Source organism: Myodes glareolus, chromosome 5 (assembly GCF_982192425.1).
Source record: "Myodes glareolus chromosome 5, mMyoGla1.1, whole genome shotgun sequence".
In the NCBI taxonomy this organism is placed as follows: domain Eukaryota; kingdom Metazoa; phylum Chordata; class Mammalia; order Rodentia; family Cricetidae; genus Myodes; species Myodes glareolus.
This window is the reverse complement of record NC_142030.1, coordinates 50,385,938-50,405,919: the sequence shown is the minus strand read 5'-3', so window position 1 is coordinate 50,405,919 and position 19,982 is coordinate 50,385,938.

Genomic DNA, 19,982 nt, shown 5'->3' with positions numbered 1-19,982 from the left:
TGCTACCTCCACAGAAGGAAAACATTTGGGTAAAAGCGAGTTGCCCTTAATGTGCCTCTCTTTCCAAATGTTGGGTGAATACCCTGGCTTTCATGAAAGTATTTAATTAGCTACCACAAACTTCTTCCCTTGCCTGGAGATTATATTGAAGTGGAGGGTTGGAAACTATTTTACACCTTGCCACTCACATGTTAATTAATCTGTATCTAACCCTAATTGCAGTTTATTCAAGCACTGCTCAACAGCTCACCCACACAATAAACACTGTTCCTACTTTTATACATATTACTTCACGTTAACACATTGAGTAATTAACTCCAGTACCAACTAATAGTGCAAACAAATATTTTCTGTACACGAGATGATTTCAGGCAGAATAATAGACAACTGGGAAAATGTCGTGCACGATGAAGAGGTACAGAGATTCCCAGTCCTCGCCTCCCCAACCCCTCCAAAGGCATGCTCCCAGGACACACCAGTTTTTAAAGGACTGTGATTTCCTTTTAGACGAATATAGAAATTAAACAGGCAGGATTTTAGAGAGTTGGTGGGAAGGGTTTTGTTAGCTTAGGGATGACCCTTTTTAACCTGCAGGTTTTCAGTGCAGGGGAGGATCCCAAATAACTGCCGGTGAGTTCTGCCGGAGGTCGCTGGCTCTAAGCATGTTGGTCAAGCATGTTGTCCCATGCCAGAAAACCTGTTTAGGGAAACTTCCTACTTTCAAAAACAAAACAAATAAACAACAACAACAACAACAACAACAACAACAACAACCCCTTTCCTTTGAAATGGCAGTTTCTCAGGACCGGGTGACTTTCTAGGTTTACATGCTTCTCAAATCCAGACAGGCCACAAGCTCCACTGTTTGTAGCAAGAGAGCAAGAGACAGGCTGCAGAGACCTGACCAGAAGCGGGTCTGTAGTCTGGATCTCTGAAAGGCCTACCTGTCAGCTTCACTTTCTTGGCTCCAGGGACTGGATTCATGGTTGTGGGGGTGGGGGAGGGAGCGCAATCATGAGGACCTAGCAGGCCTGTGGCCAGTGGACCAATCCATAGCATTCAGTACTTGGATCAACATGGTTTTGCCCAGTGGAAGGTCTCAGCTCCTGGCTGCTGCAAAAACAAGACTTTTGCTTCTTTTTCATCTGGTCTTGGCTTGGGCATTACTAAGGAAACCCCACAGTGAAGCCTGGAGCATTCCCAGAACCCAATACGTCCTATTTTTCATAACCGGGTCTAGCACCTCTCAGGCTCTATGAGATTTGCCCTAGCCACCAATTCTGTAACCCCAGGCCATGCCCGGACCAAATGTTGCTATGTGCACAGCACTGGCTAGGGATGTGTGCCCAACTCCAAAGACCAAACGCAGTGTTTTAATTGAAATCCCAGGCTTAAGCACAGCTGGCAGCTGACTATTGATTTTCCTGGAGCTTCTCTGGTAGGAAGCATATTAAATATGACTGGCCATACAAGGGTTTCTCCTGTCCCCTCTTCCCCTTCCCTCTGCCATTTTATGGTCGCTAACTCCAACCACTCTAATAATGACTATCTGCTTAAGAAAAAAGAAATCAATGCCAGAAATCGCCCACACTTTAGGACAAATTACTTAGCAGATGCCTTCCCGGAATGCAGACAACCTCAGAGGAAAATCCCTTTCTTGTGTAGAAGCTCACACATTCACACCGCTTCTGGCGCCTGGAAAGAAAGTATTTCGACTCCAAAAAGGTGCTGCAATTCTAGTCTAGGTGGCTGGTGTCTCTTGGTTCTGGACAACAAGGGACACTTATTTTCAAATTATTAATATTATTTTCTCCAATGACTGTAAAACATAATAGGTCTTCGTAAGTTATCTCAAGCTAGGGCAACACACTCTGGGGAGCCCTACTGAGTTTGGGGAAATGCTAAGAGACTCACTGCTCTCCCCTCCCTGATTTGTTTGGGGGTGGTTGAGAGAGTGAACCCCAAATCTTAAACTTTCACTGTTTCTTTCCCTAGTTCCCCACTCCTCTCCCTTTCTTTTCTTCCCTCCATCGAAAATACGATTTACGTAGTGAACAGTTTCAACCGCTGCTTAAAATACATTAACTTTTGGAGGAAATTGTTCTGCTATCCTCACTTTGACCCCAGGGAGCATCTTATTGGAAACATTTGAACAGGCTTGCCGGTGGCAGGCTTGTTCAAGGCGCAGTGGCCTCCGCCTTCGTGAGCGGTTGTTCTCAGTCTTGAGAGACAAAGAGCCATAGATACCCTGGCCCAGCAAGGCAGAGCATGAGTGCCCAGAGAGATCCTGGGTTCCAGGTGTCCCACAGTCCCAGGCCTGGGCCACCAGAGATAGGTAGGCTGCTGCGGTCTCTACAGGCTGTCACCCCGTGGGTGCTACCGCGCTGAGTTAGAGTGCCCTAACGCCCAGCCCTCTGTACCCAGCAGCTCTTTAGCAGCGCTTATAGCAAGCATTCAGGGGCTGGCGTGCAAAGCCAATTTCAATATACCCACTGACAGTTTTCACCTCGGACCAGGAGCCTTGTGTCTTAACCAGGGCTCCCCAGGCTTTCGGCCAGAGACAGAGAGTGGGGGTGGGGCGGTGATACAAACCTATGTGGATTTCCAGGATCCTTCCAACACCTTGGTGATCACAGCCAAAGACATTCTGTTGTCTTCAGAAATCTGGGCAGTGTAGGCACTCCCAGACCCAGAGGGAATCTCCCCTAAGTGCAGATCTGCAGTCGCTGCTACTTTCAGGTTTGGTGCACTCTCCTCTCTGCCCTGAATGCATATATAATCACACACATATATATGCATATGTATGCATAGCGTGTATATGCATGCGTGTGTATACTCTATCGACATTCTAGAAATGCCATTTGATTAGGAATCTAATCCAATAGTTGGCACAGCGTTTTGCTAGCGGGTATGTCATTTTTCCAGGCGCAGTAAAGGAACGTTCCCTTTCATACCTGAGTTTTCTTAAGACCTGATTTGGCTTGTGAAATCCGGAGGAAATAATAATTTATGAACAACAACTATGATATGTTTCAAATGCATTAAACACACATATGAAATAAAAAGGCGTTTTGGTGAGTGACAGGCCGAGCGCAGTTGGAAGATGTGGATTTGTACCCTGCGAAGATGGTTTAGGATCCTTCCTGTTATTTAACTTGGCAGCTGGTTAAACTCCTCGGTGGAGCCTGCCCAAAAGTATTAGTGTTAAGAGCTAAGAGCAGCGGTTAGGTTAAGCAACTTAAGGGAGCAAAGGATAAGAGGAAGGGATTTCAGAGTTCCTCAAACTTCTGTGGTTCACAAGGCTGCGGTGGACAGAACTTGATGAGCATACTACACAAGGACCTGAACTGTGTGTGCCTTTAACTCCCTGTGTGCACATACCTGTCTTCTGCTTTGCTGGGATTTGTGATCTGACTCAAGCAGAGAGAAACTGGGAACTCCAGAAATGCTGAGCAGAGCTCCTCCCAGAATGAACCCATTTCTTCTTCCATCAGTGTCCAGTGCTACCTACTTACAGAGTCAGCTCTTGGGGTGAGACTTCAGGATAACAATGAATAGATAATTACTTAGGACTCTTGTACTTTATCAGGTGCAGTACTAGTTAAACATCCATGCCGGTCCATTCTCCTAGGACTCATGAAGTCAATGTTTTTAATCCCCACCTCATCAAAAAGATGCAAAAATTGAGATTCCTGGAGGCAAGGTAACAGAAACAAGCTCACATTATGTTAAGAGGTTCTTTGCAGAGCCTGGACCCAAGAATAACTTGAAAAAAAACAAAGAAACAAACACCTCAAAGATGAGCAAATCGGAACTGCTGGTAGGATCTGAATCAGGATAAGTGCTTTGGAGAACTGCTTAGTAATGTCTGTTGGGTTGGGCGTTGATGTTACTTATGATTCATCAGTTGCATTCCTACCTCTGAACCCAACGGAAGTGTGTATCTGCAGACACTAAGAGACATACAATACAAAGTTCACAGTAGCAAAATTTGCTGCAGCCCTAAATTGGCAATTGTGTGACTAACCATTACCAGAGGAACACACAGTCAAGCAGTGGCATAGTCACAAAGCGAAATAGTATACATCACTGAGATTGGCTAGCTGCTGGTATGAGTGAGTCTCACAAATGCATGTTATGCAAAAGAAGCTGGAACCAAATGCTTCACTTGAAATTTTTTGAAATAAGCAAAACTTGAGGCTACAAAAGGAGCCCCTGGTGCTGAAAAAGGTTCTGTTTTTTGACCAAAGTGCTTGCTGGTTTATGAATGTTTACCAGATAATGTATAAGAAACTTTCTACTTCTATCTTTATATTTTATACTTCGATGTTTCTGTTAAATCCATATATTTGTTTATATTTCTATACACGCTTATCATAGTCATGTGCCTGCGAAATAAATAATCGTGATGAATTTGTCTGATTGCTCCCAGTCCCCAATTTTCCAAAAGAACACTGGTTCCCTCCTGCCTCTCTACAAATCTTTAACTTCTTCCTCTGGACCAGAACATCACATCAGTTAATTGGCCTTATACAAACGTATACAAGTCAGCCGTATTCCATTCCACCATGGTTGTCTTTGGAGTTAGCGTACGACCCATTGTTCCGGAGTACTTGCCGAGTTCTCAAGCATACTGAATCTGTGGTGTTCATTTAAAGTCTTTCTCCCTCAGCCCTAGCTTCAGCAGGAGATGGCAGCTGTGACCTTGGCCTTTCTCTTGCCCAGGTGCCTGCTTAGGCTGGGGACTCCCTCAAACTTTCCGTAGACGCTCTGGCAGTGTGCCCGAGGAGGAGGAAGAACTAGGTTGACTGTAAGAGAACTGGATGGGGAATTTGTAGAAACTAACTACCATTAATAGAGAGCCTTGGCAAGTCTTTAGAGCCCAACTAGCTGGGGTTTGGCCCTGAGCAAGGCCAGAGGGAAAAAAAAAATCAGACAGAATCTTGGCTCTCTGGCAAGTGACCCAGTTAGCAGAATGAGCAGTTTCGCTCTCAGAGAGGGTGGGGAAGTTTATTTTAGAAAAAAAGGAAAAAGCTTTGGAATACAGAAACCAAACAAAGTACTCACTCCTGTAGCAGCTTCACGGTGGATTCTGTCAGGTGCATGAGCTGCAAACCTGACGTCATCATTTCAAAATGGATGTCAGAACCCAGCACCTATGGAACCTACATGGGCACAAGGAGGAAGTAAACAGGTGCCCTATTCAAGAAACCTGAAAAGATAACTCTCTTGTCCAGAAAAATTAAAAGGCCAATAGAATTTATTTATTAGCTAGCCAAGCACACTTGTCTGGAAACTTTCCATTATGAAACATATGAATGTCACAGGAACCATGCTTACCCAGAGAACACGATCCTTTCCCTTCATGCGGGGGACCTCTGTCATCCAATCAGTTAGCAGACTTGAGTGCTTCTGTAGCAATGGGCAATGCTACATCTTGAGAAATGAATACTGGGTGTGGCTAAAGGGTGAAGCTGGCCAGGAAAAGACAGAATTCCCTAGCTGTGAAGAAAGCACATCAGAGAAGCTCCTCCAGCAGGTTACAGTCTGATATAATCAAAAGTGTTTTCCCTAGGCACCTTCCCTGTGGATAAGTAGATTCTCCTTTCTTCTGCCTGGTTCTTCTTCTTGAGAAGAAATCATGTTTTGAGTTGATTCATGTCTCCTTGGATCAAATTATGCAAGCTGAAATTCTATTCTGGGGCTCATGGGTAGATGTGTCTTTTAGACAATGGCTCTAAAGTCATATGAAGTTAGAAGCTGGTTCAGCCCTTAGTTGATTGTGTATCACCAGGCAACTATCTAAACTTCGGGAAAACCAACAAGCTTACCCCAGGCAGGAGATGATCGCCTGCTTCAGTGCGGGGTGGGGAGGACTAAATGAGAATTTCCACACAAGCCATTGGCCACTGGCCACTAGCCAATGGACAGCAAGGCAAACTTCTTTATTCTGCTCTTGTTTTTGTGATAAAGGTGAATAGTCTTCTTCTCGGATTGAAAGTCTACTGATGACATTTTTGGAAAAGTAAAGAGAAGAAAACTAACACTGCACATAATTTTATTTTCCCCAAATTGCTGGCAATTCTTTGATGTCTGTTCTTTCTATGCCTTTAAAAGATTGGCGTCGGATGATATGTGCATCTCTATAATCTTTTTCATTTGACACAGCATGAACATTTTCTATGTCTCAAATATGCTAATAAGATACATTTTTAATGTCTTTAGAAGTTTACTATATGTCTTCAACATGAGTTAAATAGTACTTTGCTTTTGGATATTTAGGCTATTTATAATTTTCTTCTGCAATAGTTCCATCAGGAACATTCTCACACATGAATTCTATGCATAGCTAATTCCTGTAGGACAAATTCCCAGAAGTAGAATTACTATGGCGAGTGATATCTATATTTTAAAAGCTTTAGATGCAAACTGAAAAAAATGCCCTTCATTGAGGGGGTACATATTTGTCCCCATTCCAACCAGCGGGACGTGACAGTCCTTTCTCAGAACCTTTACTAACACTCGGCATGATCATTTAAAACATTTTACCAATCTGATAGAAATTAAACGGCATCTCATCGCTATTTCTTCCTGTATGTTCTTCCCAGGGCAGACTCGGTTGCCAAATCCTGGAGAACTTGGAATGATGGTGCAGGCCAGGGTGACAGAAAAGAGAAAGACATATGGGAAAGGGTGTCCCAGAGAAAGCAAAGCTCAGAAAAAGAGGGCCACAGTTCTTTTTCTTGATATCCAAAAGGTTCCAGATTGGTACACACTTCAAGCAGCTCTGGTGATCTATCACGTCCTATTTGCTAGCCATGGGCTGCTGAGCTCTCACCTCCATCCAGACCTTAGGTTGCGGGTCTTACATCGCTGTGTTGATCTGTGTCTGAAGTCTAGCCTGGTGAACAGGAACCTCAGGGTGGTAAAGTCAAAGTGGGCTGTGCTTCTTCCAAAGGGCTTCCAGCTATTTTCGAGCATCATTGGATATTTATCAAATGCATTCTGGCTGGCCTGGAGAGAAACAGTGATAAGATTAGCTGGACTGATTCAAGTCTCGCACCATGGCTCGAAGGAGATTCCGGAGCAGCGGGAATGAGAAGCTGGTCTTGCTCACACTGCACAGACAGAAGAGAAAGTACAAACAGGAGGATTTCCTACAGCAGTTCATTTCTTCCTGAATTTGAACTCCTCTTTAGCCAGAGAACTGTATGCTTTAGGGACCTTTCAGAATTCTGCTCAATCTCTCCTGATGCTTAAAAAAAAATCACCAAATCATATCAAATTCGCCAAATAGTAGGAGTCAAATAAAGAAACTGGATCTCATCGGGCCCCAGTAAGACCCATTGATAGCTATTCCAATTCACCCACACTCACTTCTGGCTCCTTCTTTTTCTAATGCATGTTCCAAACATACTACTCTGCCATGCGGATATAATTTAAGAATTCTTGCTTAAGTACAAGCAATAGCTCTTTAGCATCAACAGTGTTTGTTTTTTCCAGTTTTCTTGTACATAGAATATTAAAAAACCCTTTGTTTAAATCATGACCTTGGAGAGATCATAATAAATTATAATGAATAGTCCTGGCTTTCAAGTCTATCTCTATCTATCTATCTATCTATCTATCTATCTATCTATCTATCTATCTATATATCATCTATCTAGTTTGGGGTGTTCCTTCTTTTGTGAAAACAAATCTTTGTGTGTGTATATATGATTCATGTTTGTATAGTGTGTGTGTGTGTGTGTGTGTGTGTGTGTGTACGCTGGGCTGGCTTTAAAGAAAGTGGTGGGCTTTGTTGTTGTTGTTTGGTTTCGTAGTGTTTCCCATAGTCTGTACTTTACTGACAGATTTCTTGTGGTTCAGATGATTCTAAAGACCCATTTCTTAGGAAGCTGCCTTTATTTCTTGAGTATTCTCTCAACAGCATTGAGAGAATTTGGTCTACAAACCCTTGGAGGGTAAGGGCTTTCTTGTTTCACCTTGGTACCTGAGGTTATATACGACTCCTGTGTAGTAAGTACTTAGTTTGCTAAAGGATCAAATGATCAAAATAATTATGTTCTTTTTGTGTATTTGTTCATGTACTTGTGTGTTCACATATGCATGTAAAGACCGGAAGACACCCCCAGCTGCTGTTCCTCAAGAGCCATCCACCTTATTGTTCTAATACAGGATCTCACATTGAACATGGAGCTCACCAAGTAGGCCAGGCTGTCTGGTCAGTGAGCCCCAGGGATTCATCTGTCTCTGTTCCCTCAGCACCGAGATTACAGGTATGCAGCGCCATGCCTAGATTTTTATGTGAGTTTTGGAGACCAAACTCAGGTCCTTATGCATGCAAGGTAAGGACTTTAAATTGAGCAACCCTCCAGTACCTCTCTTTTCTTTATTCTTTGGCATGCACTCTTGCAATCTCTATAGCATTGTATTCTGCATTGCTTCTTTTGGTTCTCTACTCCCCTATGTGTGTTTAGTGTTGAAGAACTGGGTAGGACTCACATTGGTTTAAAACTACAGATCTTGGAACTGGAGGGATAGGTCAGTGGTTGAGAACAGTGACTGCTCCTTTAGGGGACCTCGATTCAATTCCCAATACTTACATTATGGCAACTCATAATTGTCTGTAACTCCGGTTCAAGGAGATCTGACAACCTCTTCTGGCCTCCACAGGCACCAGGCACAGAAGTGGTGTAGAATTCCATGCAGGCAAAAACATTTATTTTATAAAATAGAATAAATCTTTCTTTAAAAATAGCAAAAAATCCCACATGGTAAGTGAGAGAAGACACTCATTTTCTTCCTGTCTCTGAATGTTTGCATGGGTCTATACACATGTGCATAAGTACCAAACAACCCCTGCTCCCCGAAATAGATCTTTTCCCCAGTGCCTTTCAGAAAATGCCTAGCACAAGTTGTGATTCTCAGCTATTGACTAGTGAACAGGTGGACTGACTTTTCCTTTTCTCAAATTTAGAATTTACACTAGTGTTCCCCTTTCCTCCACAGTCGTTAAGAGAAGTTAAAAAACAAAATAAAACATTTACTGGGCTATTGAGAAAGTATTTGCCTTTAGAGCCTCCTCCCTCTCTCCCTGCCACTTCCACCTCCACAGATTACTTGGAGGGGGCAGTTGATGTGGTATAAAGTAGTATAGAGGAGGAACCTTACATCCTATAAATAAGAACTGGCTAGGAGAATCAAAGAGGAGCCGCAGTAGTGAGACTCTATCTCTATTGGTCAGTTAGATCCAAGCATCTTCTCATTTAGCATACTTTGGCATGGCTGCTGTTCTCTTCTGCTTTGTGTTGGTGAAGTTTTACCTAGACAGCGTAAAGGAATAAGTCACTTATCACTAGTCAACCACAGGCTAATGAGATCAGTGTTTTGTGTTGACTTTTCAGATGTAATCATAAATAACAACCCTTAATTTCAATAACTATGTAGAAAAAAGTTAACTTTCTCTACCAGACAAACTTTTGGAATGTTCTTTTCCAGAAAGTGTTAACAACTTCCCACTATAGAAACTTAGTAATTATCAGCAATTGTTATTATTATGTTGTAGGCAATGTGGACATATAAGGAAGGTAGGCCAGTCAGCTATGTCTTCAGATAGCCTGAACCTGATTTAGTGGGTATTGATAATTTTCTTTGGTCACTTGCTTAGTGGGAAAGTATAGCAGAAGCTTAAAGCTGGTGAGCAGAGACCCATTCCCTGACTGTTAACTATCTATTCTAACTAGAAACACAAAAATACAACCTAAAATTATTCTCCAAAATAAACTGTAAAACTATGATCTGGTGAAATAATTTGGCCAGTTTGATGGCTTGGTATTTCCTTACAGAAAGGCAGAGTATAGAGTTGATGTAGTTGGTACAAAAAGGAAAGGATAACATTTTCATGTTATAGGGTAAGGGATTAAGAAAAGAGCCACTGGATACAGCAGAGACAGTGATGAAGAAGAGAAAGGTCTTTGATAGGTGTTTCCATGCTCATGTGTATGTGTGCTTGCGTGCGTGTGCGTGTGTGTGTGTGTGTGTGTGTGTGTGCGTGTATAGGTGCATAGTCATCTGCTACTTCATCATGAATCCCTTTGGTCATCTAGTAAGACTATAGAATTCATCTCAGCATAATAATTGAAAAAGAATAAAGTATCAGAATTCCAAAAATCATCTATCATGTTGATATAGTTGTTAAAATCTTAGAGAAGTAAGTGTGTGAAACCAGTCACATTGTTATGGCTGTTAAATCAGAAAAATAAATGTGTGGCATAGTGGACCATGTGTGGCACATGAGCTTCTTTTCGGTAAAAAAAAAAAATCAGACTTTTAGAATGTATTTATTCCTTCTACCTAAAAAATTTGGGTTATTTGAGCAATACCTCCCCATTTCCCACCCCTGTCACCAGCCACTTACTTTCTGCTTCAAAGAGTTTGGCTCTTTATATTTAACATGTAATGTGGTTTTAGAGTAGATTTCGCCCTAGCTTATTTTTACTTAGAATCATGCACTTAGAATCTATCAGTGGTAGAAAATGGCAAAATTTCTTTTCAGTTTGAATGGTGCTCCATTTACACACACATACACACACACTACATGTTCCTTATCTATTCATCCACTGATGGGTACTGTGATTGGTTCCATTTTGTTGTTACTGTGAATAATGCTTAGCATGGCATACAGATATCTCTTTGGTGTGATTCTTTCTTTAGATACTAAATGGGATCTAGTGATGGGTGTGATAAGGATGGCAACTAAGAAATACTAATGAGTGTTGGGCTATCACACCAAAGGTCATGCTACCACTGTAATGATCTAAACATGTCTGTGATTTCTATTACTACCAAAGTCAAAAACACTAGGAATTCTTGTCTGATCCTCTACTTTCCTTCTTCCACTCTAGCTCAAGAGTCTCCCTAAGTTTTAGCTAAACACTACAGGACAGCATTGTCTCCCTGGTAAAAGGCCTCATGCAGAGGTTGAAGGATAATAGTTGACTTTCATTCCTGTTTTTGATGCTAGTATTTGCCCTTTAAGTACACATTTTTTCTCGTTCAGATATTATTGCTATCGAAATGCTTTAACAACCAAATTTTTTTTAGCTCTATTTTTTTTGGTGGCCTAAAACTTGCTTTTTTCCCCCCTCCCTGGTTCCATTATAAAATTCCACTGTATAGAAAGCTGTAATTTATTATTTTACAACTCCAAAGATGCTTCCAGGTTTAGCTTGGTGAAACAATGCTCTTTGTAGCCGAAATGTTGCTATTTATCTTGCTGTCCTCAGGCTGACACCGAACCCAGTCTCTGACCTGAGCTGCAGGGGAGTGACTGCAGAAGATGACACCAGCTCCCTGCCCATAATGTCTGGCTTTGCAAGGCTGCTCTTGCATTTAGGCATTGGGGTTATTATGGCTGTTTCTCTGCCTCACAAGCCCGAAGTGCTGAGCTGAGTACTGGTGTGGGATTCCCCATCCCATACCAATGTTTCTGGTTTACTCCCAAAGGCTACTGCTTGAACTAGAATCCACATTTTAGGACCCATCTCTGCTGAAGCTCAAGTTAAGGCAGCAATGATGAAGAAGAACAAGAAAATACATCTCTTCCATTAACTCAGTCCTTTAGCTGTTATCTCGAGAGCTACACACAAACACACGTAAAGGAGAATATAGACCAGGGACAGATTTTTCTTTCCTTGAGACATAAAAGTAAATGGTAGAAGAAGAGGGAGTAAGGACACTCTCCTTAGCACCTTGCTTCCCAGACCACAGCTGAGCATGGCGAGTCTTTTGGAGGAAGGAACAATCAGCAGCAATGTGGTGGAATCCAGCTTTATCTTTGTTTTTCTATTTTGTTTTTTCAAGACAGGGTTTCTCTGTGTAGCTCTGGCTGTCCTGGAACTCACTCTGTAGATCATGCTGGCCTTGAATCCCAAGAGATCTGCCTGCCTCTGACTCCTGAGTGCTGGGATTAAAGGCATGCACCACCACCACCCAGCCTGGTATCCAGTTCTTAAGGGGAGTGACTGACTGTGTCTGTGATCTTGGTGTCTGAAGCACTTGGTGGGCTCTGGTGGTGCTTGAATAAGAATGAGCTCCAGAGACTCATATATATGAATACTTGGTCCCCAGTTGTTGGAATTGTTTGGGAGGGTTTAGGAGGTGTGGCCTTGTTGGAAGGGGTGGGCTTTGAGATTTCAAAAGTCTATGCCATTTCATTCCCAGTTAGCTTTCTCTGGGTGGGTGTCTTGAACTTGTGGATTAGATGCAAGCCAGTGGTAATGGACTCCTATCCCTCTGAGACTGTAAACTGAAAACAAACATTTCTTTTTGTAAATTACTTGGTCATAGTGTTGCCCTCTCTAACTCCTGCTTGTGGATTAAGTTGTAAGGTCTCAGTTACTGATGCAGGGCCATGGTGGTTATGGATCTAACCCTCTGAATCTATAAGCCCCCATTAAATACTTTCTTCTCTAAATTGCTTTGGTCATGGTGTCTTTTCACAACAATAGAAAAGAAACTAAGACAGCTCATAAGAGCTTGAGGAATTGACAGTAAAGTAATAGCATTCACCGAGTTTCTCATAGGGAGGCCTTTTTTAAAAGTTCCTTATGCACATTCACACATTTAATCTTTGATGTAGTAGGGTCTTATGTCTATATGTTACTTTCATAGGTTAATTAATAAAGAAACTGCTTGGCCTGATAGGTCAGAACTTAGGTGGGTGTAGTAGACAGAACAGGATGCTGGGAGAAAGCAGCAGAGTCAAGCAGACACCATGGAGCCAGCTGCCAGGTCAGACATGCTGAATCTTTCCCGGTAAGCCACCACCTTGTAGTGCTACACAGATTATTAGAAATGGGTTAATTAAGAAGCGAGAATTAGCCAATAAGAGGCTAGAACTAACGGGTCAGGCAGTGTTTAAATGAATACAGTTTCCACGTAATTATTTGGGGGAAAGCTAGCTGGGAGCCGGGTGGCGGGACACAGCCCGCCACTCCTTTTACAAATTTTGATAGTCCAATGAACTTTAAAATTTATAAAAGGTTTATTTCATTTTAGTTACCAACAACTTGCAAATTTTCAAGTTTTGTGAAGTTCCTTATTAGAAGTTAAAGTGAATCTGCAAGGACGACCCCAGCTAAGACTCCCAGCCGTTGTGGATAGGTACCCTGAACTGGCCATTTCCTGTGATCAGATTGGTGACTATCCTGATTGTCATCAGAGAGGCTTCATCCAGCAACTGATGGAAACAGATACAGAGGTCCATAGCCAAACATTAGGCCAAGTTCTGGAAATCCTGCTGAAGAGAGTAAAGAAGGAAGGATTGTAGGAGCCAGAGGGGTCAAGGACATCACCAGAAAACCCAAAGGCTTGATCTGGCTCATAGGAACTCACAGAGTCTGAACCAACAACCAGGGAGCCTGCATGGACCCAACTTAGGCTCTCTGCACATATTTGATAGTTGTGTAAGTTTGTCCACTTATGAGACTCCTAACAATGGGGGCAGGGGCTGTTCTTAACACTTTGGCTCTTAGAAACCTATCCCTCATTCTTGGTTGCCTTGGCCAACCTTAATACCTGGGGAGGTGCTCAGTCTTACCACAACTTAATACGCCATGCAATGCTTTGTTAATATTCATGGGAGGCTAGCTCCTTTCTGAACAGACAGAGAAGGAGTAAGTTGGAATGGGGTGAAGGGGTGGGGGTAGAGGGGATCCAGAGAGGCAATGGGAGGAGAGGAGGGAAGGGAAATTGTGGTTGGGATGCAAAATAAATAAATACATAAAACAAATAATTAAAAATAAGATAAATTTAGTATTTTTGAGATTTGCAATTAAAACAAAATTTTAATCATTGCTTTTTGTTATTATCTCATAACTTAAACATGCATGCACTTAATGTGTTTTGATCAATTCCACTTCCACCACTCTCTCCTGTAATTCCTTGTCTGTACCTTCCATCACTTTTCCTTCTCAGCTTCTTCTTCTTCTTCTTCTTCTTCTTCTTCTTCTTCTTCTTCTTCTTCTTCGTCTTCGTCTTCGTCTTCGTCTCCGTCTCCGTCTCCGTCTCCGTCTCCGTCTCCGTCTCCGTCTCCGTCTCCGTCTCTGCCTTCGCCTTCTCCTTCTCCTTCTCCTCCTTCTCCTCCTTCTTCTCCTCCTCCTTCTCCTCTTCCTTCTCCTTCTTCTTTTTTAAAAAACTTACTGACTCCATTTAGTACTGCTGTGTTTCACATGGGTGTAGGACTATTTCCTGGGCTATGGGAAGCCACTCAGGAGTCACATTTCTGAAGAAAACCGACTCTCTGTCCCCCTAGAAGCCATCATTTGCCAACATCCCAGCTAGAGGTGGAACTTCAGGACCCACTGCCCCGTGCCCTCCATGCTGGGATTTGGGCAGGCTTGAGCTTGTGCAGGTCTGTGCATGAAGTTCAAGAGCTCACGGGGGTGCCGTGCTGTGAAGTACAGCAAATACTGTTTCACTGCAGGCATCTCCTGCCTTTAGCTCCTACTATCTTTCTACCCATTCTTCGATTATGACCCCTTAATCTTGGTAGAAAGAATGCAAAAAAAAAAAAACCCCACGATGATCAAGGCAACTTATAGAAAAAAGGGTTTATTTGATGCTTTTTCAGTTCCAGAGGACTACAAGTTCATACCGTCATGGCAGGGAGCATGGCAGCAGGCAGGCAGGCACAGTGCTGGAGCAGCAGCTGGGAGCTCACATTTGCTTCCCCTGCAGAAGGCAGACATGGCACTGGGGAATGGTGCTAGTCTTTTGAAACCTCAAAGCTTGCTGCCAGTGATATTCCTCTCCCAACAATGTCACCCCTCTTTAATCTGTTCCAAACTGTTCCCTAAACCGAGGACCAACTCTTCCAATATATAGGCTGATTCTCATTCAAGTTACTGCAGGATGGGACACAGTTGTCCCATTTAGAATGGAGCCTACCACAGGCTCCTATTCTGTCTGTTTACCAGTTATGTGTCTCTGTTTTCATCACCATCAGCTACAAAAGGAAGCTTCTCTGATGAGTGCTGCTCTACCCTGTGGATATAAAGACAAGAACTCAGGGGGCAGTATAACACTTTGTCCACTTAGTAGAATGATAGTATTTGATTCTCCCACAGCCCTAGCCAGCTGCCAATTTTGGTCCAGCTAACTGTACCAGGCATGAGTTTCATCTTATGGAGCTGGTTTTAAATTCATTCAGAAAGTGGTTGGTTACTCCAGTCAGAATGGCTATGATAAAATAAATACAATTATCAACAAAAAAGATGGCTTGGATATGGGACAATGAGAATGCTCATTCGCTATTGGGGAAAGCGCAGACTGGTGCAGCCTCTATGGAAATCATTGTGGAGGTTCCTCAAGAAGCTAGAAATAGATCTACCAGGTGATACGATTATATCACTCCTGGTCATATTCCCAAGGATTCTATATCCTACTACAGAGATACTGACTCATACATTGCTATTGCTGTTCTATTTATAATAGCCAGGAAGTAGAAACAGCCTAAATGTCTATCCAATGGTGAATGGATAATAAGAATACGGTATATGCATAGTGGGATATTATTCAGTTATAAAGTAAAAAGAGATTGTAGATTTTCAGGCAAACGGATGAGTGAGGTAACCCAAACCTGGAGAGAGAAATGCAAAATGTTCTGTCTCTTATGTAGGTACTAGTTCTGCAGCTCTAGAGATGTGTGTTTAAATGCAATACCCACAGAATTCGGAAAGCTCACATGGGATCATGGAGACGGTTCAAGGGAAGAGGAACAGAACCAAGGCAGTGTGAAAGGGGAAAGGAGAAAAAAGGAATGGGTTAAATGACTGAGGAATGGGGGGCAGATTGGTGGAGGGAGTAGCAGCACACCAGGGATAGCTAATACTCAAGACCTTTGAAAAAGTCACAAGACACCTCTTACCATAGAAGCTTCTTGAATACATACACATATAAAAGAAGTTTAAATAGTGCTGCCCTATAGTAGGGGGGAGGGGAAACAATACAAACCCCAGGCACCCTAAGATGCCAAATGGAATGTCTAGCACTTGGTGTGGTTTATCTCTTTTCAGTGTTGGTCACTGAGGTCCGTAGATGCCCCCCAAACATTACAGGCTGTGCCATTGCTCTTGGTTACCCTCTAGAACTCGAGGGTAAGACCCTATTGCTGAAGATACCAACTATCTGAGTCACAGGACGTAGAGAAATCAAGCTGTTACTAACCAGAACTCTTCAGGTCTACTCAGTGTTGGAAGATTCTAGGCATCCTGCAGGAGGAGAAAAATAATCAACAGTCTTACTTAGGTGTGAACTCGGTGAGGTACAGTAATGACTGGCTGGGGAAGATGTGCCCATAGTGCAAGAATACCATGAATATTATGGGAGTGTTTTTTAAAAATTATGTGTGTGTGTGTGTGTGTGTGTGTGTGTGTGTGTGTGTGAGAGAGAGAGAGAGAGAGAGAGAGAGAGAGAGAGAGAAAGAGAGAGAGAGAGCTATGAACTACTGAGCCCTCCTATGAACCTCTAATACAGATAAAATATCATGCAAGATTTTCATTTGTTCTGTCTGATAGATGATAAAACCGGGAATTAAACATGAGGTAATTTTCATAAGGTCACATTCCTGCCGGTTATCTGAAATCTGGACCAAATCTGTGTTCTTTCTATTGCAGGGTGTGTAGGTTTATGTATGTGTGCAAGCACACATGTGCATGCATGTAAAGTTCATAGCACAATCTCCAGAGTTATTCCCTGTCTTAGTTAGGTTTCTATTTCTGTGAGGAAACTCCACAACCAAAATGCAAATTGGGGAGAAAAGGGTTTATTTGGCTTACGCTTCCACACTGTAGTCTATCATTGATAAAAGCCAGAATAGGAACTCAAATAGGGCAGGAACCTGGAGGCAGGAGCTAGTGCAGAGACTATGAAGTGGTGCTGCTTACTGGCTTGCTCAGCCTGCTTTTTTTCCTTCTTCTTTCTTTTGTAAAAAAAAAAAAACCCAGAACCACCAGCTCAGGAGTGTCTCCACTCACAATGGCCTGGGTCCTCCCCCATCAATCACTAAGAAAATGCCCTACAGGCTTGCTTGTAACCTAATCTTAGGGGGGCATTTTTCTCATTTAAGGCTCCCCACCTCTGATGATTCTAGCTTGTGACCACCCAGGAGTTTTACTCCCAAGTGATATCCACCTTGCTTTTTTTTTTTTTTTTTTTTGAGATGGTGTCTTTCACTGGGCAAATCCTTCCAGATTAGGTCAAGCTGGTTTGCCAGCAAAATACCAGGGTCCTCTTGTCTCATATTAACCTGTGCTGAGGTGAAGAGTGTATGTGCAAAGCTTGGCTTGCTTTCCCGGGTTCTTAGGAACAAATTCCAGTCTTTGTGCTTTCAGGGAAGGTACTGTATCAACGGACCCATCAAGTCTGCTCCTACAGCCTGTGCATTTAACCCTTCTTCTAATGACCCTGTTATTAGATGCTTGTCACCCTGTGCTCTACATCCTGTAGAGCCTCCATCTCTACTTCAGTATTTACAAGGTTTGATCCAGGTCCCTCTTCTTCTCAGAGACCCACACACCTTGGTGAAGAGTCGGTGCTAGATTTCTGCTTCTGCCCTCACTTCACTTTGGGAAATATCCTCCCTGGGACAGGCATCTCCTTCTAAAAAATACTTAAAATGTATTCTTTGAAAGAGTTTGAGACTGTGCAGAGTGGCCTTGTCACATAGGTTTGGGGATGACAGAGGGTAGACGCTGTGTGAGTGTTTCCTTACAGTGGAGAAGTGCACTCCGGCTTCAGAGTTCTTAAAACTGAACAGTAGTTTGTCTTACAACTGTAACATGAGGGCTGGCTTGTTGGGGTTTATGTCCTGCCCAGTTCCCCACAGCTGTTTAGCCCCAAAGAAAATCACACAGAGATCTCCATAAGTTATAAAACTGGTCCATTAGCTCAGGCTACTTATTAGCTCTTGTAGCTTATATTAACCCATTATTTTTATCTATGTTAGCCACATGGCTTGGTACCTTTCTCAGTGGGGCAGCTCACATCTTGCTTCTTCAGTGATCCAGGCAGAACTGCGGAGGGAGCTTCCTGCTTCCCAGAATACTCCTGTTCTCATTGCCCCGCCTCTACTTCCTGTCTGGTTGACCCACCTATACTTCCTGCCTGGCCATTCAGCGTTTATTTAAAACATGATTGACAGAATACAGACAATTTTTCCACACCCATACAATGAGGAAAATATAGAGGAACTGATTAAACTAATAGGGAAGAAAAAAATGAGACAGAGATGGTCTCACTGGATAATGACGAAGAAAAAACCCATTTCCTGTATTTGGGAGTTAAGAGTTGGCCCTCATTTCTTCAGGATCATTTTATCTCTCTGACCTTTAGTCAATTCCCTGTCCTGTCATAAACAGCATAGAAATTTACTCCCAATATCACAAAACCAGGAGTTGTTAATGAAGGGCCTGAAGGGTTCAAGTGTTTAATTGCCTTGCAACTTTTAAGTCTATCATCTTGCTGCTTGCTTTTTGTTTTTTAAAAAACATGCTTTAATTCAAGGTTAACTATTAATATTTAATCAAAAATACTAAAGAGGAATTTATGATGTTCAAAGCTGGGTTCCAAGACTTGTCTGAGGAGACAGTAAGGAGCATAGTCCATCTGTCTCATTCACAATAACACAGCGACACTTGGATTTGAAATGCAGCCATAGCTTCCTCATAAACTGGGCTTTACTTTGTATCACGAGTACTTAGAATCCTTTTGTTACCTTTGTTTTTTCTCTTAAACATTTCTCCAACCCCAAGCCAAGCTTCTGAAATGTGAATGTCTTCAGTCCCATTTTTCCTGCTCTGAGTGTGGTTTACTCTTTGTGATCATGTTCAGCACCTAGCAGGCAAAGCCAGCTTCTCACTGGGCAGAGACAAACATGCCAAAGTTATCTTGTTTCCAATTGATTGGCCATGCCACCACCGACTCTCAGGAGCTAAGACACTTGCTTTGTAGCCCTTCTGCTGCATTGTGCCTTTGTGTCCTGTTTCCTTGGTATTGCGTGGGTAGTAGTCATTGTTTTATTCTTTTGCTAGCTGATGGCTGGGATTAGCTTGTTGCTTGGTGTTTTCCTCTGAGCTTCAATGGACTATCATTAGGGGAGAGAACTCTGCTGGCAGACGGTGCCCCAGCCACCCTTTTCCTTGTGTTTTCCTTAGTTACAACAAAAGCAGATTCATAACTATGGGTGAAATGCATGATTTCGTTAAAAGGAAAACAAATGATAATTTTAGTATTTAGACGAAGAAGCAAAACAACCTTGAATAAAAGATGAATATTTATTTTAAAAAATTGTTTAACAAGTATTGCAAAATGTGCATAATTTGATTTAATTTCAGATTTGCTAATCATGTGTCTGGTGGAAGCTGGCCACAAAGAACACACTTGCTTTGGAGCTTAACATTTGAAGTAAATTAACTTATTAAACTTTCTGCTTAAGCAGTGATGATACAACTCTGGTTGTTCGGTTGACTTTCTAAAATTCTTGTGGAAACACAAACTTTGACAGCACGGTTGTTCATGCCTGCCTGGGAAATTCAGGTCACATTTGTGGTGACTTACATAGTGTTCTGCTTTCTACTCTAATACTCAAAGGAGAGAGAGAGAGAGAGAGGAGAGAGGAGAGAGGAGAGAGAGAGAGAGAGAGAGAGAGAGAGAGAGAGAGAGAGAGAGAGAGAGAGAGAGAATGGTGCTCTGGGATGATGACTCGGTGAGTAAAATGCTTGCTATGCAAACATGAGAACCTGAGCTTGAATCACCAGAACTCACAGAAAGCCAGCCACGAGAGCTCACACCTCCATCCAATGCTCCTACCTTTATCCCAATGCTCCTATCTCCATCCAATGCTCCTACCTCCTTCTCAATGTTTCTACCTCCATCCCAATGTTCCGACCTCCATCCAACACTCCTACCTCCACCCCAAT